Here is a 14924-nt window from a genome sequence, read left to right on the forward strand (position 1 = left end):
AATAAGTCTAATGGCTTATCCTCAGACCAACATTTAATGTTTTAAAAAGTGAATATAGAAAAAAAATTATGAATATGGAAGTTCTCTTATTATATAGTGAAAAGTAATTTTGTTTGCTGCCCTCATATTCAGCTTAGTGTGTGAAATTCTCATGAGATTACTTTGGCAGTAGGTCAGATTTTGGTTAGGTTCAAATACTTATGGAACTAATAGCCCAGAAAGTCTCATTATGCCTTGAAAAAGACTCATTACTGGGTTATTTCCTGAAAGCAGGCGATACTGGCTTAAAAATTGAGGGAGAAGAGTGAAGATTGCCTTTGAAGTCAAGTCTGGAGAGAGGGACAGAGACATGAGAGAAACTTTAAAGGAAGGTGAGGAAAGTAGGGACAGAGGAATCAATAAACAAAAGATACCATAGACCTTTGTTGTTCATTATGGTAGCCATGAGCCATATGTGACTTCTTAAATTTAAATTAATTAAAATGAAATAAAATGAAAAATTAAGTGCCTTAGTGTCATCATCCACATTTCTAATGTGTGGTTATTATATGTGGCTAGTGACTATCATCTTGGACTGCGTGGATATAGAATATATCATCACAGAAAGTGTCTTGAAGAGTTCTGGTATAGGGGGTATTTTGTCCTTATTTAACTCAATAATATATAGCAAATATGTTTTTTGTCACAAATATGTTCATTTGTCACAAATGATCTTAAATTCACTTTTTAATGATTGGATAGTATTTGATTATACGAATACATCATGACTTTTAAAAATAAAATCATCTATTACAAAAGGAGCTTTTGTGTAACTTTCTGTTATAATAAATATGAATATGATTTTTAAGAAGCTCTGGTAGTAGAATTTTTTCATTCATCTTTATTTATTTAGAATAAACTCATAGACATAAAATGCCTAGATCAAATATAGTGAATATATTTTTTAAAGCGTTTGACATGTGTGGCCAATTTCCTGTCCAGAAAGTTTGTCTGTTTACATACCCTAAGCATAAGTGACAGGAGACTCGTTTAATTCCGAAAGAAAAAGAATTATACCCTAAAAAGCAATAACAAAACAAAACAGACTGGTTGCATAGCTGCCTCTGTGAAGAATAGAATTTCAAATTTGGGTAGGAAAGAACTGTGAAGAGGTAAGCTGTGAAAAACAACAACAACAACATAATAAATAAGTAACCCCTTTTTGCAGTATTCCTACCTGGTGGGCACCATGTAGGCATTTTATATGGCAGTCCAATCCTCAGACAACCTTGTGAGTTAGGCATTACTGTTACTACCTTCATGTAGATAGAAGCAAACAAAAAATAAGCAAACAAGCAACAAGAGCAACAGCAGACTGAGGCACTGGGAGTTAAGTTACTTGTGTAAGATCACACACGAGGCAGCAAAGCTAGGATATGAATTTACCTGAGTTCATTCAGACTGGTAAGTGTTCAAGAGTCCATGCCTTTAACAACTATGCTCCATTACCACTCAACCATTGTATTAAAATCCCAATGGAATTAAGTATTATGGATTGGATTGTGGGCCCCCCGTGGGCCCCCCTCCCCCCCACCCCCCCCCATACCCCCCACCTCCCCGCCGCAAAAGATACGTTGAAGTTTTAACGTCTAGTACTTCAGAACGTGACCTGATTTGGGCATAAGGTCACTATAGATGTAATTAGTTCAGAGGAGGTCATAATCAAGTACAGTGGACTCCTAATCCAATATGACCAATGTCCTTATAAGGAGACAGCCCTGTGACAACACAGGCTTATAAGGAGAACACCGTGTGACGTTGGAGTTATGCAGATATAATCAAAGAATGCCAAAGATTGCCAGCAATCCATCAGAAGTTAGGAATAGACAAGGAAAGATTCCCCTACAGGTTTTAGAGGGAACGTGGCCTTGCTGAAACCCTAATTTCGGACCTCCAATCTCCAGAAGTCTGAGATGATACATTTCTGTTATTTTAAGACACTAAGTTGTGGTACTTTGTTACGGCAATCATAGGAAACTAATACACCAAGTAACTTAGAAAGACAGTCCAGGGTCTGACCAGATGCTTCTTAGCCCATGATACCATCTCACCTACTTTTTGCCCCAGGATCACATTTCTCAGATAACTACTTGGTGTCTGATCACATGGGCTGAAGGCCAAAGACAATATATTTGCAACTGAGACTGCATGTCTTGGAAATATCAAAGAGCACTCTGACTCACAAAGAATATTTTATTGAATTTGCCAACATTTTATTCACTTTCTGGGAAGCTAATAATTGTATATTTTTGTTTGGAAGGACAGTGATTCACTAAGACATATGAGCTATGCTGGTACCACATAGTAGTATTTAGATGTATCTACTTTGTAGGAAAAACTGAGGTTTAAATAGCTCTAGATTATACATGGATTTGTCATTTTGTGCTGATTTCCACTGCCAGATTCAGTTATATTGTATTTTATTCAATTTTGGAAAATCAGTATGCTTCTTGGCTGAAAAAAGTTAACCAATAGTTTATTCTGTACTCTGATAAAAATAAATCTTTACAATGAAAGTAACTGGAAGTTATCTTATACTGAATGAGCATCTGAAATATGATTTTCAAATGTTAAATATATGATTTTCTAATTTCTATTTATAATATCAGAAAGGGAGAAGAGTCCAGAAGTGTCAGGAATCTCACAGGATACCTTGCTCTCAAACATACTTCCCCCCCACCCCCAACCATCAGTTTATACTCCTAATTTATTCTCCTCCTCTGAAGGGATACCTTCTCCAGGCTATGAAGGTGCCTGAAATTCTAAAAGCAATCATTTTTTTTTTTAATTAGGCATTACCTTCTCCTGGCAAACCTTATTTAAAAGAAAAATTAAAAATAGCTTCTTTACAATGCCTTTACTATGCCAAGCATTGTGCTAAATGTATTTACATAGATCATTACACTTGAACTTCATAAAAACTCCATGAAGAGTAATGAAATGGGTATTGATGAGGAATCCAAAGCTCAAATTAAGTTCTGTTACAAGGTCTAGCAAGTGGCCCTTCAGGTTTCAAATCCCAGGATGTTTGAATCACAATGTATTTCCATGCCCTATACAAGAGTCTGGGCAATAAAACACTGGGACCCTGAAAGAGGAAGCAGGAGAGAAAGTGGAGAAAAGAGAGAAGAAGAGCATTAAAGACAAACTTCTGGCATCTTCTAATTTTGCCTGGGACTTCCCTTGAAGTTTTTAGATTTACTCTGTCTAGTATGGCAGCCACTAGATGTATGGGACTACTGAGCACTTGAAATGAGGCTAATACAGATTGAGGTGTGCTAGAAGTTTAAAATGCATACTAGATTTTGAAGACTTCAGATAAAAAAAGGATGCAAAATATCTCAATATCTTTATATTGATTACATGGTGAATGATAATATTTAGATATATTGGCTTAAATAAGATATATTATTAAAATATATTTTACCTGTTTCTTTTTACTTTTTTAAAACTGTGGCTCCTGTCGGGGCACTTGGGTGGCTCAGTTGGTTAAGCATCCGACTCTTGGTTTTGGCTCAGGTCATGATCTCCCAGTTTCTTGAGTTTGAGCCCCCTGTTGGGCTCTGTGCTGGCAGAGCAGAGCCTGCTTGGGATTCTCTCTCTCCCTCTCTCTGCCCCTCTCCCCCTCGCCCTGTCTCTGTCTCTCTCAAAATAAGTAAATAAACTTTTAAAAACATGTGACTTCTATTAAAAATGTGAAATTATGTATGTGACTCTCATTACGTAGCTATCCAACAACACCTCTTCGACGTCCAGATAACATGGACACCCTGATTAATGTTCACCTAACTTAAATGAAAAAAAAAAAAAAATAGGTTTTAACGTTTTGAGAAAGGTAAATAGTACTAGAATTCAAAACTAACTTTTAAAGCACACAACATGCTGTTTTTATCTTCAAGGTAATACCGTTGTTCGGTCTTTAAACCTAAAAAGATTATAACAGTGAGATGTGAAGCTTTTAGTCTTTGTGGTAGATTGCTTGCAACCCTGGACTCAGCTCCTCCTTCCTCTGACTTGAGCTAGTTGGTAGGTGCCCTCAGGAGAGGGTGGGTCTATTTTCCTACTCTGTAAATCTTCAACCACAAGGGTTGGTCTTGTGAGTTGGGTTTGGCCAACAGAATATGGCAGAATGATGGTGTGCCAGTTTGAGGCTTAGATGTATCGACAGACTTTGCACTCTGTCCACCCACTGCTTTGGTATCTGGCCCACTTTTTATCTGAGTGGACCCTGAGAGAGCCTACTGGAGGGTGAGAAACCACGTGGAACAGAGACAGATTCTCCTAGACGAGACCACCTGTATTCGTTTTCTATGGTTCCTACAGCAAATTACCACAAATTTAGTGGCTTAAAACAACACCAGTTTATTGTCTACAGTCCTGTAGGTTAGAAGTCCAGCATGGGTCTCACTGTATTAAAATCAAGGTATCAACAGAAATGTGTTCTTTTCTGGAAGAAGATGAGTCTTCTCATCTCACTTCACTTTCACCTCTTTTGACTCTCTCTTACATTTTTAAGGAAGCTTGTTATTTTTTGGGCTGACCCAAATAATCCAGGATAATCTTATTTTCAAATGACCTGATTAACCTTGATTCCATCTGCAATCATAATCTCCCTTTGTCACATATTCAACCTCTCAAGCTGTTTAATAATACTTTTAGCTCTTTTTTAACAAGACGAAACGTTAAATGTTAATGTTGGATTCAACATGCAGTGACTTACTTTTGGTTTGCACTCTGTGGTATAGATTATGTAATGCCCGAAGTTCCTAAACCTCCCACAAAAGACCACCAGAGTCGTGAGTCAAAGCCAAGCGGCAAGGGGCGTTTATTGCAGGTTCGAACCTGGACCTCTGCGCACTCGTTGCCGGTGACGCTAAGAGGCCTCGATCAAGGTCGGTATAGGGTTTTTATAGACAGGGACAAACAGCATAGGTGAGTGATGGTCCTGATTGGTAAATTTTAAAGTAAGGACATTTGTTATTTTCAGATTGGGCGTCCTTGGTCTGTCCTTCGGCGAGAAGGCTTTGTCCGTTACTTGTGGTGGGAGGAGAAAAAAGGGGGCAGGGGAGGAATGTGTTAAGCAAGCAAGATTACAGAAGCGAAGGACGCCAGTTAGTTTATGTACAATTACTACAATTACTCATTTCATTACATATCAGACTACATTCATTTAGGAAGGTTACTACAATTACTCATTTCATTACATATCAGACTACATTCATTTAGGAAGGTTTACAACCCGTTCTACTACACAGCGGGTTACATCCAGGAAAGGTCTCACAATGCTCATAGCAAACAGCAAGCAAAACAGACTTCTCAGCAATTGTATTTCTTATTAAAGATCCATAATACGTGGAAAAGAGAACCTAGCTTTAAACTAAGGTAGGGCTGTCATTTGGATTGTTCCTTTCAATTACACATCAACTTTTGGAAGAATCCACATTTTGTTTATCATTAGGGGAAAACCTGGATATGCCTCCCAATGTTAATTCTCTGCTTCAACTGTGAAACAGAAAAGAAAAATAAGTCAAGGAGTTTTCTGTTAGGCATGACATTTTAGCCTCCTGAGTACAGCCTCAGAGAAACTGGGGCTAAAAAAAAAAGTTTCAAATGGAAAATATGAACCAAGCAGAATAATTTCTAATTGAGCTACATGAAGTTTTTACCGTGTAATGTTTTTACCTTGTAATGTTTGATCTATGATCCCAAGATTTCCATTTCGCATATTTACTAGCATAATATGAAGGAGCACTGGGTCCACATCATCAGTTTCGTGGCAGAGTCTTGTAAAATGGTACCCATTTGCCTACTGTAGCCTCATGCCGTAAAAGTGCCACTAGATGTGTGTGTCAGTGGTATGGGGTTTTTCGTTACCTGCAAAATTTATTAGTAAAGATCCCGAACCTGGAAAGGAATAAACCAAGCAATTATTTGGCACCTAAACAAAATTCACACATTCAAAACTCTTGGAAATTTAAGACACCTGCCAATGATTCCCAGTATAACAAGTAAATCAAGGAAATGTATTTAAGGATAAATAAATAAGTTGCATCATTGAAATTTCTTGTTTTTTTTTTTTTTTTTTTGCTTTTCCTTCTTAAGAGTGTTTTGAACTTTGTCACCAAGAAATCTTCTGAGAGGGATATAAAAGAATTTGCATTGTTTTCTACTTTTTCCCATAGAAGGCAGGATGGATTTGGAGTGGCCTATGAAATTCTGAGTGTTTTATACATTGGGCTACATACTGAGATTGATTGGTTTCTTAATATCATTATTATTATGTTTCTGTTGGGAGTCATGGAACCAGAGGTTGGCCTCAGGAGGATGTCACAATGTCTTTTGAACTGTGATTTAGGTAAAGGCTTCCTTCTTCTATGTGGCTAAACACATTCCTATTCGAAAACGGCTTTGCTGCTCACCAACAATTAAGCGCAAAATAGTTCACTTAGGCAGTGACTTGAGGTACTGGGGAGCTCTAAACAAAACTGTGTTGCAGTGATACTGCGTGACTCTGTGTTTGTTTACTAAGTGGGACTGGACAGAGCAACTTGCATGTCAGCACATATGTGTGATGTGTGTACCCATGTGCAAATATGCACTCATGCCTATTGGAAAATGAGGTGAGGAAACATGGGTTTTTCTGCTTCCAGAAAAAGGTCAATGCGCTTAGCAGGGCTTTGAAGGGTTTTTACTTTACGTATTAAAACAGCATTAATTTGGGGCACCTGGGTGGCTCAGTCTGTTAAGTGTCCAACTTCAGCTCAGGTCAAGGTCTCCTGGTTCGTGGGTTCGAGCCCTGCATCGGGCTCTGTACTGAGAGCTCAGAGCCTAGAGCCTGCTTTGGATTCTGGGTCCTCCTCTCTCTCTGCGCCCCTCCACTGCTCGTGCTCTGTCTCTCTCTCTCATAAATAAACATAAAAAATTAATTCAATTTAATTAATCTAATAAGTTCAAATGCTAGGTAAATGAAGATGAAAGGGAGACAGAAGGAGAAAAGACATTTATCGAGCACCTATAGTTTGGGCACTGCCATATTATAGTTGGGCATTGCTATATTAGTGTTGGCACCGATAGGTATTACATTTTCAGTGTATGAATAAGGAAACAGTTCAGGGAGATCAAACCACTTTCTATGTCAGAGCTAGGATTCAAACTCAATTGATTACAAATCCTATGTCGTGGTCACTATTCTATGATGCCTCTTCACCTAAAAGGAGTTAATAGTTTAGTCTAGTGTAATGTTCATCGACATTTACAGACACTTTCTTGATTATGACGTAGGAAGATTTTACACACACTGTCAGAAATGATGGAAGAAAACAAATGAAGTTATAAAAATACCTTTATGAAATTCATAGTCACCAACATATTAACATAAAAGGAGTCTCCTAATTATGTTTTAAAAGCTCTACACCTGCTTCTTTCTTGTGTTTAATGAGAACTGGACTGAATGTAGCAGAGATAAAGATATTACTTAAGTCCTTTAAAGAGATCTTATTAACATTCATGTGTATCTGATATTGTTTAACTTTTAAAATATATTTCTTAATGGGGCACCTGGGTGGCTCAGTTGGTTAAGCCTCCAACTTTGGCTCAGGTCATGATCTCACAGTTCGTGGGTTCAAGGCCTGCATTGGGCCCTGTGCTGACAGCTCAGAGCTTGGAGCCTGCTTCGGATTCTGTGTTTTCCTCTCTCTATGCCCCTCCCCCACTTGTGCTCTGTCTCTGTCTCTGTCTCTCTCTCAAAAATAAACATTTAAAAAAATTAAATATATTCTAAAAATGTTTTAAAACAGCTTTTAAGGATAAGACCATAATTGTTGTCCTTTATGAAGTATCTACCCCTTATTTTGAAAATGCAAAATATTTGGCTTATGTATATCTTATGTTTAGTCCTTTTAACTACTCTGAATAGTAGGTATTAATATCCAGTTTAAAAAAATGAAAGTCTTGGGGTGCTTGGGAGGCTTAATCGGTTAAGCATCTCTCGATTTCAGTTCATGACCTTGAGATCCAGCTCACCCTTGGGCTCCACGCTGAGCATGGAACCTGCTTAAGATTTTCTCTCTGTGTCCCTCTATCCCTCCCATACTCATGTTCTCACTCTCTCTCTGTCTAAAAAAAAAAAAAAAAGGAAGAAAAAAAAATAAATGAGAATCTCAAGGCTGTAGAGATTAAGTAAGTAACTTATAAACATTAGCACTAAGTGTAAGCCAGTCTTACAGAAGACCCATACTGTTCCTCACATACCTCACATTGCCTTCTCATATACAGACTTGAATATCATGAGTAAGGTTCAAGATAGCCTTATGATTGAGGCTATAAGAATGATTGCTGCATTGATTTGACTTAGAAAGTTCAGAGAATGGACAACAGAATGAGAAACACAAAAGAGTAGTTGGTTTTTTTTTTTTCAAATCACTGGATTAGAATAGCAGAAAAAAGAATTCAGAAGACAAAAAGTGGTAATTAGCTAGCTGTATCAAAAGTAGCTATGGGAATGACATCGCCAGGAAAGAGAAGAGTAAATATTTCACAAGACAATTAATCTAACTCAAGGCTAATAGATCTAAAGCAAAAGGCTTATTGATAACCCTCCATTTTCTCTTCCTGGCGAAAGTGGTGGAAAGAGCTACAAGAGCATAAGACTGAATTGTTCTTCAAGGCCAGGTGACAGGCAGCTGGTTCATGGTTAATTGCTGGAGCCCCGTTGGAGTTGTAAATACTGTTAGTCTTTGCAGTTTCATGACAGATACCTGAAGAACACAGATGTTTATGTAGTGAGTCAGAAGTTTATTTCTTGGAACCTTTTTTACATATTCACTATATAAACACTGAGCAACAATGATTTGCGTGGAAAATCTGTTTAACAGAGAAATAGACGTGTAGTGGTTTCTTGAGCTCTCGATTCTCTGTCACACACAAAAAAATTCTATCCCTCTGTCCCACTTACTAGCTGTGTCTGTGTTTTCCTGTCAGTACAAGGCATGTAAGGTTCTTGGGACAAGCTTATTGTATAAGTTAAATAAGTGGATGTACAGTTGACTCTTGAACAACATGGGTTTGGACTGCATGGGTCTGCTTATACATGGAATTTTTTTTATAAATATAGTACAATATTATAAATATATATTCTCTTATGGCTTTCTTAATAAACATTTTCCCTCGCTTACATTCTTAAATTGTAAGAATATAGTATGTAATACCTGTACAAAATATGTGTTAATTGTTTATATTATCAAGGCTTCCCATCAATAGTAGGCTATTAGTAGTTAATTCTGGAGGGAGTCAAAAGTTATACGTGGATTTCCAACTGTAGGTGAGGTCAGCACTCCTAATCCCCACATTGTTCAAAGGTCAACTGTATATAAAACACTTGGCATGGTGCCTAGAACAGAATAAGAAACCAAACAATAGTTGCTATTCATACATATATTGTAATATGTAATGTTCTGCTGACTCTTCTCAAAAGGAAACCAATATCCAAATTTGTCTTGAGTATTGGTCTCTCGATGCTCTCAGGATGATTGATCCCTGAAGGCCACTAAGCAGAGTCCAATGGGAGAAGAACCAGTGTCTGACTTGTAGCGGTGGAAGGCTGGTATTTAGGTGTGGGCTCTTGTCTTTGGTCCCTTTTAATCTGGCCAACCTCGTGCTTCAGCAGCGTAAAACTATTTCTTCCAAAGGTTTTCATTTCAGAAACAAGAAGACCCTTGAGGCCAATAACTTGATATTTATTTTTAAATGTTTCAAAATAAAAATAATAGTGTGAGGCTTTGCTTCAGCTTTCTTTCTGAAATGACCCTTGACAGGAACTGGAAATAGTTCTTGTCAATGCAGCCATTATCTCTTGTGACCAAACGGGATGTGGGAGGTAGGGTGGAATTTCTGAGTGCTTTGTACATAGGAATAAAATGTCTGTCACTTAGTTAAAACAAATTATTGATTTTTAAATCAAATCAAAATATTGAGTCAAACAAGCAGGTACTGTACTTGGATTTTCCCTTATTTGTAAGAACTGTTTTTCACCATTTTATGAATAGTGGGAAAAAAATAAGGAGTTATAAATAGCAAAAAACATGTTTTGGGCTCCATGAAATCCATACAGGCAAATAATTATAGGGCAGTCTGAAAAAAAAAAAAGTTTAAATTACCATTGTTTCCTAGGAAAATGATTCTCATTCTTGCCTTATCAGGTAAGCAAGCTGACAGAATGTTCAGAGTACTTAGGTCCCATTCCCACTGGATGCTGGTACATGAAGCTTAAACCATTCCTTCCTCACACCAGCCTTCTCCTCTTCTTGGGAACAAGGGTGTTGTTAAGTGTCCTCAGCATCCCTCAGGGCTTGGGCTTGGGCAACTGGAGAGCAAAGCAAATGACTGGGTGAGCTGGAAGGGAAATAGAGGGAGCTGGACATGTATTAAAGTGGAATAATGACAGATGCTTTAACAGGGCAATTGTTGATTTCTTCCAGTTATTGAGATGACACAGTCTGGGGTGACCATGTTGTTGCTTCAGGATGTGCCCAGTTTAAGTATCCATGGCCTGGGAGTAAAGAAAATAAAAGAATGAGCAATGAATGATCACATTTGCTTCTTGCTTAAATTTCCTCCAAAGCTCTAATTGTTTTAAGAAATAACTTCCAAATCCTCAGCCTGAGATTCTGGCGTTTTCTTGCTCTCGCTTCTACCCACTTATCCAGTTCCTGTGGTTGTCTTTTTTTCTTTGAACCTTGGACTTCACATGCTCTACTCATAAAAAAAAAAAAAAAAAAAAGCAGTATCACTGGACTATATCAGAAATGTGTTTCTTTGCCTTGAATGTCATACTCCTTTTATCCAGAGTGCTCCTACTTCCTTTATTTCCTAGGCTAACTGATAAATCATCATTTAAAACACTCTACTCATACATGAATCTGGGTTGTGTGTACTTTCTATGTTCTTTACTTTTGTCAGTCATTTCATTTGTCATATTATAATCCTGTTTTATTGTCTGCATCAATCACCAAGCCAGTGTCTTTGATTTGAGTGGTTTGATTTAATATGTGGGGCCTCATCTGTGGTCTGTTTTAAAAGCTCCCTGGTGATTCTGGGTTACAACAAGGATTAAAACCCACTGAACCAGACTGAGAGCTCCATGAAGACAGGATGGTTGACTGTCTAGTTCAACATCACACCCCTTTTCTAGCTCAGTGGCAGAAACATAGTAAATGCTCAGGAAATATCTATGGATCAAATGTCATTGTAGCCCCAATGCTTGATGTGGTATTAAGCATAATGTTGAATGAATGAGTGAATAGCTTAAATTCTACAAGGATTACACAAATTAGTAAATCACAGATCCTATTTTTAAAAAATTACAGTTGGGAGCAAGTGAGGGGAACTGGAGAAGGACACATTCTGATATAATCACTTACACAACCAATGATAGAAATGTTTGCAGTGGTTGTGATGATTTGTTATGGAGAATCTCTCTCACGGTGAGGATTCTTCTTTCTGAATGCAGAAATTTTCCAAGTGGTTTGGCGGATGTCCAGTTAATTGAAGCTTTGAGCAAACTCCCTTTAAGTTTTTTAGAAAACTGCTAAATCTTCTGAGGTCATTCCAGACCATTTGCCTTTCTCTGTTATGCACTAAGGCAGGAAATGTTTTCCTCCGTTTTGAAATGAGCAAATTCAAGGGGCCAGTAAAGAATGCATGTGGTGGGACCGTTATCAGCCCCCTCCAGCTGTTTACCAGGGTCCTTTTCATTCTTAACAGGGACATCAAGTTCTTTTGGATACTAGTTAGGTTTTATACATAAGACAAAATAAACATTTCCTGGAGGGCTTCAGAGGGTAACTACTCTTCCGTCTTATCTTGCATTTTCCTTCAATCAGAAAAGGAAAAAATAAGATTTAATGTGAGAGAGGCCTACCATTTATCAGGTTGGCTGTAGTCAGTTGATACATTAAAACATTTTCTTGAGCCTGAAAGCAATAAAACCTCTCCATTTTCTCCATCTTGCTTGCTTAATTTTTTGTGCTTGTGAATTGTCCGGGCCCCAGCCCAAGGTCATCTGAAAACAATAGTACCTGAGTCATTAACGTTCTTAAGGTCTTGTTTAGGAGGGGTTGTTTGGGGCTGCTGTAGTCTGACCTGAGTCATCCCACACTGGGCCAGGGAGGCTAAAAAACTGGACTCTTCCCAAAGGAACGGTTTGTTATTATAGTGAATCTCCAGAAGGAAACGTCGTTAGTGCTAACTGAACATGTATTTTGCCTCAGATTTATTGTTGGGCAGGGACAGATCATGACCTTTTAATCAGGATAGGCTTAGATTGAGTTTTTTGGTACAAAATAAATTCGCTTCTGGTAGGATTTGCCAGAGACCACCCTGGGGGAAGGTTCGATGGTTCATTTGGAGATCTTGGGATTTGGAGTCAGGTAAGACTGAAGTTTAAATCCTGTCTCTTGCCAATGTACTATGTGAGTTAGGTAAGATACCTGTTTGGGGCTCAGGGTTCTCATGTATAAAAGAAAATAACTAACAAAGAAATGCAATATCACTAATTTTGTCAGATGCTCCCTTGCCTAAAAAATATTAGTTAAAACTATGTTATGTGCTTTCCAAAAGTGTCCTCCTCCCACCCAGGTATTGTAATCTATGTTATTACAGAGAAGCATGTAGAGAATGACAAACACTTGAATAAGGTAGAACAAAAGAATATGATGGAAAAAGCATTGAATTTGGAATTGAAAGACCTCATTCTTAAACTCAACCCTAGCTGTGTGTCTTGAGGCTCGCTTGTAAAATAGAAGTAATATCTCCCTTCATATTATTATTGAGAAAGTCAGATGGTATAATGTTTGTAGATCTACTTTGAAAGAGTCAAGAGCACAGTGCCCATATTAATTATCATAAAGGTTGTATTTCTTCTCCTACTAACCAAAACCAGGTTTAAGAGTGGGGAACGGTACACAGCTGGGAAAGGGGTATTTTTTCAAGCCAGAGAGGAAGGTGGTGATTCAGGATGCGATCTGAAAGCAGTGTTTACATTTTCCCAGCTGCCCCTTGGAGCGGAGCTAAACCTCATGTAGACAGCCCAGTGTTGGCTTTAGTGGGGCAGTTAGGGGCGGCTGAGATATAGACGTGCCTGGAAATAGAGCATTCCTGCATAAATTTTGTGTGATGTGCTCATGAAAAGGATTGTGTTGTGTAAAACTATCGAGAGCAAGACTGAGGACTTAAAGAGAACAGAGGTTTGTGGGAAGAGTAATAAAAATAGTGTATATGTGCATTTATTTTAATGTCACAGTTCATAATAGTTCTTGAAGGCATCCATTACTGTAACAGACAGAATTTATTGGTGCTAAAAAGCTGCTCCAATGGGTAATCATTTTCCTGACTGTCCTCCTGAATCGTTCTGGAAGTCTTCCAAAACAGTCTTTCGTGAGTCATCTCTTACAAACTCATTTTACAGCCTTCAGGTCCCATTGACTTGGCGTTTAGCATTTTTTGCACTTATATTTTCATTTTGTTAATTTCTTCAAGTATTAGGAAAATGGGTAGCCCTTCCACCTGGGCCTGGTCTTCAGTCCCCATCATACGAAGGTGGAACCTAAACGGGTCTCTCTTTTATACTGCATGCCCCCTCTCTTTGGGAGTCCAGAGAAAGAGCAGCAATGAGACTTGGGCGTTTTTGTTTGGAAGAAATCAAGTACACAAAATACAGGTAGAAATAGTGCAGATGTTAAATTGTCATACAAACGCAAAATTGCATATTCTTCCAATTGTCATTTGAAGCCCACATACAATGAGTCACTCATTTGGGTGATATCTCGGGAAATAGCATGGTCTGTTATTGTGAATGGAGAAAACACCGTTTATCATTTATAGGCATTCACTCCAAGTAAGTTTATCAGAGAAACTCCGGTATTTTCTGATAAATTTTCCTGTGAATCTAAAACTGCTCTAGAAAAGAAAAAAAAAGATGAAAAAGAAAAAGAAAACAAGCCCCCCCCCCCCCAAAAAAAAGGCACAACAAACTGGGTGAGATGTGAGAACAAAGGACCATGGAAGTTTTGAGATGGGAAAATTACTTCAGACTTGGTTTTGGAAAGTAGGGGACAGAGATGGAGTAAGGGCTCACTAAGATGTCAAACCTGAGCTTGACCTTGAAGGAGAGGTCTTGGAGTGTGGAAAGGAATGAGCAGCGGCACTGAAGCCACTGAAGAGGGGGAACATTCGGGTCACAGAAGTGGCGTGGTCAGATTGCAAAGACGCAGGCGACTATTGGTGGCAGCTGCTGTCATGTTAAATATTTCTTCCTGAACTTAGAGGGGAAATTGGACTCAACAGCATATTAATTAGAAGCTCTTTTAAGTGTTATTTATACATATTACTAATATGGGACACAGGAGATCTAGAAAAGAACGATGAAAAAATTAGTAAAATAACACCTTTAATATTCCTATTTAAAATGTTGATTTTAGGCTTTTTTTTTTTTTTTTTACTTTGTGAAGTGTTATTTTACACATTTAGCTTAGAAATATTTTATTAGATATTTTCCCATGTCATTAAAATACTAGCCACACTTTTTTTTAAAGTAAAATCATTAAATAATAATTAAATAATTATTTACCTAGAAACAGCATAATAGTTGAGCAGCTACTAAGGGAGCTCTTGTGGTGAACGGATACCCCTCGGAAGCCTCTGATGCCTCATAGAGAAGGTCAAGAGAAAACAACAGCTCAGTGGGGTGAGTTGTTGAAATCTGGAGGTGTAACTGGATTCATATTTTCTGATTCCTTTCTGTAAATCAGTTAAATATTCTTTTCCAATTTATTAATGTGACACTAAACAAAGAGAAGTTTAAAAAATTCACAGTCCTCATTCAGATACTA

The 14924-nt window shown here is 37.9% G+C and overlaps 1 long non-coding RNA gene across 1 annotated transcript; it reads right to left on the reverse strand.

Annotated features, from left to right (window-relative positions):
* Positions 1 to 8607: 8607 nt before the first annotated feature.
* Positions 8608 to 14874, reverse strand: LOC123609016. Its single transcript, XR_006717569.1, has 3 exons — positions 14663 to 14874; positions 10194 to 10585; positions 8608 to 8795 (listed from the first exon to the last, which is right to left on the reverse strand). It is a non-coding gene; the product is annotated as an uncharacterized LOC123609016 (long non-coding RNA).
* Positions 14875 to 14924: the final 50 nt, after the last annotated feature.

This window comes from Leopardus geoffroyi, chromosome B2 (assembly GCF_018350155.1).
Source record: "Leopardus geoffroyi isolate Oge1 chromosome B2, O.geoffroyi_Oge1_pat1.0, whole genome shotgun sequence".
Classification (NCBI taxonomy): Eukaryota; Metazoa; Chordata; class Mammalia; order Carnivora; family Felidae; genus Leopardus; species Leopardus geoffroyi.